The following is a 12,049-nucleotide window of genomic DNA, read 5'->3' on the forward strand; positions in this document are numbered from 1 at the left end:
TATGAAATATGATTAACGAAATTTCTTCTGATTAACATGACCTCTTTATCTCATGAATGTTGATCTATAAAACTACCATTTTAATGCAATATGACTTAATTTCATGAATAACATAACACAGGCAGTACTTACTTCCCGCAATGGTTAAACTGGGCATTGACAATGATTCATTCTCTTTAATGACTAAGGTTGATAAGGAATTCTTACCTTCTGACCTTGGAAAAGTCTCACTTGTCCCACCTTATAAGCAGATCATATGCAGTGAGGAACAATGGCTCATAAATGTGATCTGAAATATATTTATGCAACAAACTGAAAATAATGGACATTCAAAGTATATTGTCTGGGGCGTAACAGAGAGTCTGAAGCTGAGGAGATGTCGTCGAAAACTCAATTTATGTAACCTTTGAGGATATTACTATAAATACTGCAAGTAATCTTATCCTGAGTGAATAAGTGACCTACATGAAAAGTAATTCCACATGAAAAATAATTCTTAGTAAGCAAGTAACTGTGCTGGAGGCAACTGACCCCAGTGGGACCACTATTAATGAATACTTTATAATACCATGGTCACATAGTTCGTTTAAGATAACTGCTATACATATATATTATCAAGTTAATGACGGGAAAGTCTATATACAATCGTTTCATACTGATATACTGAATGAATGTTGAAATATCCAAGTGATAGCTGTATCATGACAAGACAAAGGCGTTGTTCGTAAATTATTCATGAAACCCCTAAAAAGGCAAAGAACCTTTTGGTAAACGAAGACAAGATGTTGTTTAATTGGTTGCAAATGAAATGGAAGACACGGGAACTAGATTCTGATACGTACTATTTGGAACTTAGTGTCTCGACACACTACTCACAGTGACTCAGCAGAGACATGGACATCATCCCTCAATACAGTTCACCATGCTGAGCACTGCCACAAACTTTACTCTTTCTTCCGGCATTTGTACACAGAAGAATGCTGGTCGCAGTAATAATTACAAGCTTCCACATACAAATCCAGATCGTGTTCACCAAGCACTCTGCTTCTCCCTTCATATCTATCACAGCAACCATATTTACGCCTCACTATCACACGCCAGCTCAGACGAGATGGGAACATTTTGTTCGACTTCAAAGTACAGGTTATTCTGCACACTCTGGCCACGTAAAGTACCTACTGGCCGAGTCAGCACTGGCTCAAAGACCATAGTTAAGGAAAACTACTACATATGAGCCCGGAACGTATACACCAATTAAGATCACCAGTGGGCACAGACTGTAATGGCAAAGATTGCTTCGCAGATCACGAACCTGTAAAATATTAGAAATTAGAACTCGACAAATTTAACAGGCAACATTCACCATGATAGATGAGAGAGCGTGGCTTGTTATGAGGTAGGTGGTATGGTGTATGACTTATTGCTTTCTAGGGCAGTGAACGTATGTAGAAAGAAGGGCAGAACACACTGCACGTATTGTGACTTTTTTAATCCAGAGTCGGCACAGTCTTACTACTCATTTGCATGTATATTCGATGTTAAGGAACTTATTTTCAGAAATACTTTTTGTGTTACTGCCAATCTGCATTTTACTTTCTTTCTACCTCAAACATCGTAGTTATTTGAATGCTCAAATAGCTAAATTCATGTACTATTGTTAGAGTCTCATTCCCTGGCCTAGCTTCCTCAGGATCGTTTGATTTGATTCGAAGTCATTGTTATCTTCTTGTTTTCCTTTTGTGTGTGTTCATCTTATAAAGTATTTGCAAAACACAGACCATTCTGTTAGCTAGTATTTAATGTCCTTGGTCGTCTCTAATAGAATTTCCATCTCACTGGCACACTTATAGTTCTTATTTCTTCTCATGGAATCAGTTCTTTTTCTTAATTTATCCTTCTTTTCATTTAATGTTTCATCTATGTGCAGATTAAATGACATGGTGTAAGACCTAGAAACCTGTTTCACTACCTTCTCAAATGTTGTCGCCCTTTCGTGTCCTTCAACTCTTAAAACTGCTGTCAGGTTTTCGTGTAAGCTGCAGTAAACCCTTGCTTCAGAATACCAACGAGCGTCTTTCAGTCAACATTGTCAAAAGCTTTTTCTCACGTATAGAAATGCTGCAAATGTCAGTTTCTCTTTCTCCTAATATAAGTCGTTGAGTAAATATTGCTTCGAGTGTTCCTATATGTCTTCCAAAGGCCTTTATTGTATTGGCTTCACTACGCACTTCTTGATGTCTGAAAGTATTTAGCATGTCTCGTGTACCCAGAATACTAGCGTGATTCTCCCAAGCATCTTAATAGTTCAAAGAGAATGTTGCCTGCACCTTTATGTTTTCTACAGGCGATGCCACTATTCTCATAGTCATGATGCTTCTCAAAATTTGCATTCTCTTCTAGTCATGCCTGCTTTACTCATTCCACTTCGTGTCAACCTAATACTTTAAATATCTATATTCCCTATCTCATTACAATAGTATTTTTTTATCAATTACATTTTATTTCTCTTTATTTGCTTATGTTCTTGAAACTTTTGACACACATTACTTTTCAATTATCGAATCACATTCAGGACCTTACCAGTGTTGAGATTAGCCATTCTTGTTCACCTGCTTGTCATGATCAAATATTTGTAGCCAGTGAAATATCTGACGCCTCGAATCGAGATAGTCACTGGAATGATGTCTGAATCCATCCACGATACATGGAATGGAGTTTATAGTTTTTAATCTTACTTCTTAGAGGAATCGCTTGGCAGGTAAGGTAAATCAACACACATCCTCAGATCACAAATAGTTATTAAAACAGAAATAAATTTTTAAGCCAGCGTGTTCTTAAACTGGACTGATATTTACTTAAATGTAAATAAATTATTAATATAATAAATCAGACCAAAAAGAATAAAATAATTTCTGCTCAGCCCAAACAGATTCAAAACGTCATACAGATAGTTCTGAAAATTCGGAATTCATGCATGAATATTTTAACTCCTAGCTATTACATTGTTCGCATATCATGTTTTTCGTTACACAGGGTGTTCGGAAATTCCAGTAACAAATTTCTGGAACTTGTAGAGGGGATTCAGTAGACAATATTTTTAGCTAGAAGCCATGTCCCGAAACACACCGTTTCCGTGATACACTCGTTTGAAAACATGTTTGCTAGGTAGGTATGGAACAAGGTAGCTATGGTGGTGGGTGCTACATCGAATCTGTTGATATCATTTGACGTTTGTCGTACGTTTCTGACTTGGTTCGAGCTACCTTCACGAATATGTGAGTATTAGAGGAAAATTGTTGGGTATACGTTTGCAGAATACACCGGCATGATGATTCTGGATCGAGAAGCTCGCGGTAATGGAAGAGCTGCTGGTCGACTTTATCAGAATCGTTATCCACAACGTCCGACTCCATTGGAACTTTACAAAAATGGTTCGAATGGCACTGAGCACTATCGGACTTAACTGCTGAGGTCATCAGTCCCCTATAACTTAAAACTAATTAAACCTAACTAACCTAAGGAAATCACACACATCCATGCCCGAGGCAGGATTCGAACCTGCGACGGTAGCAGCCGCGTGGTTCCGGACTGAAGCCCCTTGAAAAGCTACGCCGACGCGGCCGGCATAGGCGTGACTGTGTGTTCCAAAGACACGGGGAACACCCGAATTGGGAGACTGTGATTGTTAAAAATTATTACGTTTCCTTTTTTCCGTTGGTTATTAATGAGTGGAATTGTACAAGGGATGTACTGAGTCACTCCTAATAAATTACTTGTAAACATGGTTGCGTTACCAACATGTTTCCAAATGGATGTAGCATGGAAACGGCTCGTTTCCGGACATAGTTTCTCACTCAAAATATTATCTACTAAGTCCCCTCTAGAAGTTCTAGAAGTTTGGAACCGGAATTTCCGAACACCCTGTAAATTTTACAAACATTGTCATACCTATTACAAATTCAAGATAACAAATTTGTAGAACTGTATTGGGTGTTCGGAATCCGTATGTGACTAATAGAAACTATTTTGTACTTTTTTATCTAATTTAAAAACACGTTAAATACGAAATTAATTGTTACTTAAAAAATTACTTTCTGCTTTCTAGCCTTGTTTTATTGATGCCAACTGTTAAGATCAGTGTCTGACAAAGTTCGAGAAAGGCTCAAAGAACCAGCAGAGACTGGCTGACCAGCCTGGGACCATGAACAGCGGCCACCTAAATGTAAACAAGGGGACAACAGTAAGAGTAGTAGGAGGAGGAGATTAGTTTTTAACTTACCGTAGACAACGAGGTCATTAGAGATGGAGTATAAGCTCGGATTAGGGAAGGATGCAGAATGAAATCGGCCGCGTCTTTTCAAAGGAACTATTCCGGGGTTTGCCTGAAGCGATTTAGGGAAATCACGAAAACCTAAATCAGGATTGCCGGACACAAGTTTGAACCGTCGTCGCGAGTGCAGTGTGCTAACCACTGCGCCACCTCGCTCAGTGACAACATGAGGGCAACGGGCAATATAGATGGCATGGAAGAATAACAAACTTCGGTTGAGTAATATCCGAGCGAAATACCGAGCTGTAGAAAAATCAGAGACCAATCCAACGGTATGTTCTGGAAACCATATGAGAATACAGTAAATACTCAACTGTAGGCAGAGCCGTGGCATGGCTAGCTTTATTATCCGGCCGCGAACAGTACTTGGCGGACAAGGTGGGCGGGGCCTTGTCGTGCGTGGCCAGTGCGGGCTGTCATTAAGTTCCATGCATTCATTCTCGAACACATTCCGATACTACAGGCTCAGACTGCCAATCTTGCAGGGCAGCTTAAATGTCAGTGGTTACTAACTCATTTCTCCCCAACCCTCATTATGGAAGGTAGGTGGATGAAACAAACAAAAAAGCCAATTAATATTGCACTGTCATCCAGTTCTGAGCTATGTTTAAAATTCCCGCTTTTAGCTCATCAGGACCTTAGTTTAAAACTAGTTGCCAATATTGAACCGAAAAGGCAGACAGACACGCGAAAAGAAACACGTGTTAAACAGTCCAGAAAAGACGAAACAATCATTGTCATTATTATTTGATATAATCTGAATTTTACAAATATCGAAAGGGAGAAAATATTACTATGGAATCCTTATTATCACAAAACGTATAGTAAACTATTTACACAGACATGCTACATTAGCTATACTTTTAAGATTATGTTTTCGTCTCTTTTCAAAAATGGTTCAAATGGCTCTGAGCACTATGGGACTTAACTTCTGAGGTCATCAGTCCCCTAGAACTTAGAACTACTTAAACCTAACTAACCTAAGGACATCACAAACATCCATACCCGAGGCAGGATTCGAACCTGCGACCGTAGAGGCGTCTCTTTTCTTTTTTCTTTCGTTTCGTAAGATTTGCTGATGACCGCAATGTGTCATCAATACTGTTTTTATTTTAACACGGTTTTATTAGGTTGGACGGTGCTGACATGCGTGCTCTTTCAGATTCCGAGTTCAGTGAGCTAATTTGTGGCCACCCATACATTATTTTATATAGTGGCACCCCACTATGTACACTGTGGTTTTGTTAACAATCTGAGAGAAATGAAACGAATATTTTCTTATCATGTCAAAATCACGAATATGGGAAACGAGAAGCAATATTAATATTTTGCAGCCGCCCAGATGGTGTGCCTGGCAGAGGTTTCATCGAAACACCTGCAAGCTATTTCTCTACTGTTCCACTGGAACAGCGCGCTGAAAGCCAACATTTATATCTTTCCGAACGTGCCCTGATTTCTCTCAAGTTATTACGATCATCATTTCTCCCATGTAGGCAGGCGCCAGGTACGTATTTCCGCATCCGGAGGAGAAGGTTGATAACAGAAATTTCATGAGGAGATGCTGCCGCAACGAAGAACGTCTTTGTTTTAATGATTGCTACAGCAGCATGCGCATCATATACGTAGAACTCTCTTCCCCATTTCGTGATAATACATAACGATCTGTCCCCAATCCTGTGTGATGCGGATCCCTCATCGTGCAACAGTACTTCAGAAGAGACTGGCCAAGCGTAGGGTTGGCAGTCTTTTTAGTAGACCCGCTGCCTCTTCTAGGTGTTCTACATATAAATCGCAGTCTTAAGAACACCCAGTCCCTGAGCGGAGAAAAATCTCCGACTCAGCCGGGAATCGAACCCGGGCCCTTAGGATTGACATTCTGTCGCGCTGACCACTCAGCTACCGGAGGCAGACGATTATCTGATGACATAACAAGACAGCAAAAGACAGCATTACCTGCAGACAGCTCAAGTGGGCTGCTCATTTTTTTCCTAAATCGTTTACGTACATGAGGAATAGCAGAGTTCCTATAACACTCCCTTCAGGAAAGCCAGATATTAATTCTGTTTTACTCGATGAATCACCGTTAATTACTACGAACTGTGACCTTTTCGCGAATCCAGTCGTGCAACTGAGGCGATACTCCTTAGGCACGCAATTTCATCAGACGTTGCTTGTCAGAAACGGTGTCAAAGCCTTTTGGAAATCCATAAATATGGAATGAGTTTCACATTCCAACTTCGACAGCACTCATTATTTCGTGAGACTGAAGGACTATTTGTGTTTCACAAGAACGATATTTTATGAATATGTGTCCATTTGAGTAATTTAATTCAAACGCAGTACTGAATGTCTAATTTGGTTCCGCGTGTAAAACATAAAAATATGTGATGAGATATATTTCAAAGAAGAGGAACAGCTTCTGATACTACATTTGATAAGGTTTTTTAGAGTGTTACGCCATTACGAAGTGGAAATGGAGGAAGCCCAGAGCGAAAATTTTGCACCGAAACAACACGTAACAATTTTTACTTAGCTGATAGCTTATGTTTTTCCTAAAATCCGTTACCTAATTTATAGTCCGAAGCGGATAAACTGAAGTACTTTTTGAAAGCCTTTTTTTTATTTGAGGGACGACTCTTTTTACACTCACCTCTAAATGGAAATCATTAGCAAGAACTGATTATATTCCACTTCACTGTTGTTATTACAGTAAAGTGGCACATGATGTAACTGTGGCTACTGTTATTCGAATATACATGGTTTTACTCACGAATGGTCGCATTTCGAATCGCTACAGAGACATTTCTGGATTTCAAAAAAGCTAACGATTCTGGTGACAGACAGACGCTATTTAATAACCAATTATGAATTGAATGAAAGAAAAGAGCCATCATCCAGAAAACCATATCAGGAAGCACATCAAAAGTGAAATTAATGGGAGAAACCTCAAACTCATTTGAAACTCACACTGGGTTCCGACAAGGAGATAGTATATCGCCACTCTAGTTCAGCATCGTATAAGAAAAAATAATAATAGAATGGGAAAACACTTCAAAGGTACCGAAATTAGTTAACGTACAGGAAAACAAGTCACTGTCAAATGCTTGGCCTTTGTTAATTATCTGACTGTAATAACGAACAAGAAAGATTGGTTAGTGGATTTGGGGGAGTGGAACAAACAGAGAGGTCATCTGTCCCATCGGTTTAGGGAAGGATGGGGAAGAACGTCGACCGTGCCCTTTCAAAGCAACCATTCCGGCATTTGTCTGAAGCAATTTCGATAAATCACGGAAAACCTAAATGAGGACTGCCGGACGTGGATTTGAACATTAGTCCTCCTGACTGCGAGTCCCGTGTGATAACCTCTGTGCCACTTCGCTCGGTGAACAACAAAGACAAAACGAAATGAGCACTACGTAAATTACATGAAATCTCCAGTAAATCCGGACTCCAAATTTTCTATGAATAAACTCAATATATGGACATCAAATCAGCATTGAAACTCCCACCGAAAAAAACAGGGTGTAGAACCGACACAGATACCTCACTTCAAGTACTGAACACGATTTCTAACACAGAAAGAATATTCAAACTGCAAAAAACGAACGAAATGTCATGGAATCATTACAACAAAAAATCAAAATCTCATATTGCAAAACTGCGATACAAGAGAGCCGTTGTTTTACCATAAACTTGTATGTAACAGATGTTGTACATAGCAGGAACCACAGAAATTAGAGGGATGACAAAAATTCTGGACACAGGGAAATAATAACGAAAAATTCTTAGCACATTCTGCGGCGCTATTCTCAGAGATGGAACTTGGTTCAGACGACAAACAAAGGAACTTTGCTGTCCTAATTCACTAACAAAAAATTTAATAACGTTAATGGAAGCAAATTAAAGACCAACTGGATGAATTAAGCGCTATAACACCTTGACTAATTCAAAGTTCAGAAGAAGAATCTGAAGGTAGACAACAGTTCAGAATCCTAATCAAGCCGGCCGGGGTTGCCGAGCGGTTCTAGGCGCTACAGTCTGGGACCGCGCGACCGCTACGGTCACAGGTTCGAATCCTTCCTCGGGCATGGATGTGTGTGATGTCCTTAGGTTAGTTAGTTTTAAGTCGTTCTAAGTTCTAGGGGACTGATGACCTCAGCAGTTAAGTCCCATAGTGTTCAGAGCCGTTTTTGAACCAAGCCTAATCAAAAACAAGAAATCTGAACAAACCTCAACGAAAAAGACAAGTGGAAAAAAATTTACAGACGAAAGGAATAAAAACGCAGGGAATTAATGAAGAGGTTTTGAGAAGAAAAGAAAAGAAGGAAAGGAAATGAAGCTGTGATTGGCTCAAGTTCTCGCGCTGCCATAAAGGGAAATAATCGAAATAATAATAATAATGATGAACGGTCACATTTTAGTCATTAAATACAGTAGGACAGTAGTGTACGGGAAGCGTATTGTCCCCGGTAACACTTAATACTTGTTGTCGGTACTTCAGTCTAATGACATTTTAAAATATCACGCAGGAATTCACACTGAAGACCTCTAGAAGCAAATTCCGGCGTATTCTACAGTTCTGTTGTTGCCAGAGAGGAGGTTGTGCAGCATCTGTAAATATTTCGAGTTCCACAGATTTAGGTGCTGTGTAGTATATTAAACCTATTTGAAATATTTTTCGTTTTCAGTCGTTCATACTCGGCTTTCGTCTTCAGCCTGTCGGCTGTCGTGGGGACTTAGAATAATTTTGTGGTCGCGTGTGAAAGTTGTTAATTTCTGAGCCACGGTTTCAGTCAGGACATAAAATGTGTCATATCGTTTAGTATGTAAAGAAATCTTGCCTTCGCGAATTTTAGATTCATTTGTTTATTGTTGCAGCTGTGAACTTGTAAAGATTTGCTGCTTTTATCAGATCTAAATTCTGTCATGGAAACGGAGAGAAAGCGGACAAAGCCTAGATGGTTATGAAATTTGGATTCGCCTTGAGTGGCAGGGAAAGTTCATTCTCACATATGTACGTAGATCGTGAGGATTTTCGCGAAGTAATTGCAGTGACATGCTTATTCATTTAGGACATGCGGCTGGCTGTCAATATTGTGTTCGCGAGAAGTGATTATGAATTTGCACTGCTGTTTAAATATTGACTGGTTGTTCACCAAATTTATTTATATGTGGCCACACTTCACATGCTGTGTGTATATCTGAAATAAATGTGTAGACCAAAGTACAGTAACAATTGGGAGCAGCCCACATTATTATTCTATGGTATCTTGTCCAAAAAATCCAACCCTAGTTTAACTACTTAATATTGATTTCGCGAAATTGTCTCATTACTAATACAAAGTTTTGTATGAACATTGTTGTGTTAATATTTGGGCTTCAGCGAGACTGTGTGCTCCCCACCCCCCCACCCCCCACCTCGCGCACTCACCACTTACAGACAACAGCCAGCCACGCTGAAAGTTATAGGCCGCACATTGCTCACACTCTCTTTAAGTTTTTTTTTAATAAAACGAACGTTTTTAACAGTATATCTTTATTTTTCATGTCTACATATTTGTTTCTCGAAATAGTCACTCAGGCGAAGAACACATTTCTCACAATGAGAGACCAGTTATTTGGTACCATCACTGGAGAAAGTATGACTTTGTATACCGAGCAATAATCTGCGCTCTGCTTGCATCGCTTCATTACTATCTCGAAGGTGTTCTTTGAGTTATGGAAACAGATAAAGAAGGATGAGGCCAAGTCAAGACAGTATGGAGAGAGACTCCAAGGCGTCGGACTGTTGGTGATGTCTCAACATTGGTGTGTTGCCATGCTGAAGGAGCAAGGGCCTCATGTGTGGAAGAACTCTTCGAATTCGAAACTTGATTACAGCAGGCTGTTCGTCCGACACCGATACAGTAACATTATACAGAGCTACTTTACACACTACAATTCGGCCCCTCTAGTGGTAGAGCTCTGTCAATATATAGACATGAAGAATAAATAGGTTTCCCGGGTTCGATTCCCGGCGGGTTCAGGGATTTTCTCTGCCTCGTGATGGCTGGGTGTTGTGTGATGTCCTTAGGTTAGTTAGGTTTAAGTAGTTCTAAGTTCTAGGGGACTGATGACCGTAGATGTTAAGTCCCATAGTGCTCAGAGCCAAGCCAATAAATAGGTAGAATTTTAATAACCTATGATTTGAAACTTCCTGGCAGATTAAAACTGTGTGCCCGACCGAGACTCGAACTCGGGCCCTTTGCCTTACGCGGGCAAGTGCTCTACCACTGAGCTACCGAAGCACGACTCACGACCGGTACTCACAGCTTTACTTCTGCCAGTACCTCGTCTCCTACCTTCCAAACTTTACAGAGCACTTGCCCGCGTAAGGCAAAGGTCCCGAGTTCGAGTCTCGAGTCTCGGTCGGGCACACAGTTTTAATCTGCCAGGAAGTTTCATATCAGCGCACACTCCGCTGCAGAGTGAAAATCTCATTCTGGAACCTATGATTTATTTTAAAAGAGTTTTCACACAAAAAATTGGGATTCATTACTTTCCGACACATTCTCGTAGTTATACACTGGCCAGTTACATCAATATGAAAACTTGTCAAAAGCCTGAATAACCACCTTTTGCTGCGCTGATCGCTGCATGATGACTAGGAAGATGGTAAATGAGGGTCTGGAAGGTATTCTGAGGGATGTGAAGTCATGACGACACTAGTGTTGTCGTCAGCTGAGCTGGGTTTCTCGGTTGAGAATCCATGCTGAGAACAGAGTGAATGAAGTGTTCCCCCAAATTGTCTATTACGTATTAATCAGCGGAATTTGGCGGAAAGCGGAGTACGTTAGACTCATCCTGGTTGTCTTCAAACCACGCAAGGACATTGCGAGCTGTGTGACACGCTGCACTGTTCTGTTGGTAGATGCCTTCGTGCCCTGGATAAACAAACTGCACGAACGGGTGGACATAGTCCTCAAGGATTAATGCGTACTTGTGTTGATCCACTGTTTCTTCCAGAATGACGAGATAACGCAGGGTACAACTTTCATCTGGACCCTACCAACGACTGTTGCAGGTTGTTTGCTTTCAGGCGTTGCACGCCGTACCCGCCATCGGCCATCTGTCCGATGGAGCGTAAAGGTGAGTCTGCTGTACTGATAGGCCAATTCCAGTCTTTGTCGCCGATGAACAACAGTCAGCGTGGGTGCATCAACCAGGCGCCTGCTGCGGTCTACTGATACGCAACAACGTTCACCGAATGGTCGTAGAGGAGACAACGTTGACAACCCCTTGTTTTATCTCGGCGGTCAGTTGCTCAACAGTTGTACGTCTATTCGGCCATACAGATCTCCGTAGCCGTTGTTCACCCGTGTCATCTATGGCCCGTGGTGCAACACAGTTGCCTCGGCGCCGGTTTCCGATAGGGCCATTTAGCAACGCACGGTATACTTCAACCACGGCAGCAATCGAGTAGTTTAAAGTTTTGCTGTTTTGGAAAGGCTTTCATCCATGCTCCGAAAGCCAATGCTCATGCCTTTTTGGATGTCAGATAAGTCGCTCCGTTTCCGCACAACGATAGCACTGTACCCCGCATTTCGCCTCTCTCCCCCTCCACCGACACGTTTTATATATCCTCCATTAGAGGCAAAGGTGGAAAAATGGGCCCCTGCTGGTATTATGGGCCCCCTACATATTTGGAAGTACAGGCCACGAATTCTAGCGGTGAGCACA

General features: G+C 40.9%; 1 protein-coding gene and 1 non-coding gene across 2 annotated transcripts in view; both read right to left on the minus strand.

The window, feature by feature from the left end:
* The window catches only part of LOC126249318 (tachykinin-like peptides receptor 99D), a 386,848-nt gene that overhangs the window by 334,684 nt on the left and 40,115 nt on the right, over positions 1-12,049 (minus strand). The gene's annotated exons all lie outside the window — the stretch shown is intronic.
* On the minus strand, positions 10,545-10,618 carry Trnat-cgu (transfer RNA threonine (anticodon CGU)). The gene has a single exon. It is a non-coding gene; the product is annotated as a tRNA-Thr (tRNA).

Source organism: Schistocerca nitens, chromosome 3, assembly GCF_023898315.1.
Source record: "Schistocerca nitens isolate TAMUIC-IGC-003100 chromosome 3, iqSchNite1.1, whole genome shotgun sequence".
NCBI lineage: Eukaryota > Metazoa > Arthropoda > Insecta > Orthoptera > Acrididae > Schistocerca > Schistocerca nitens.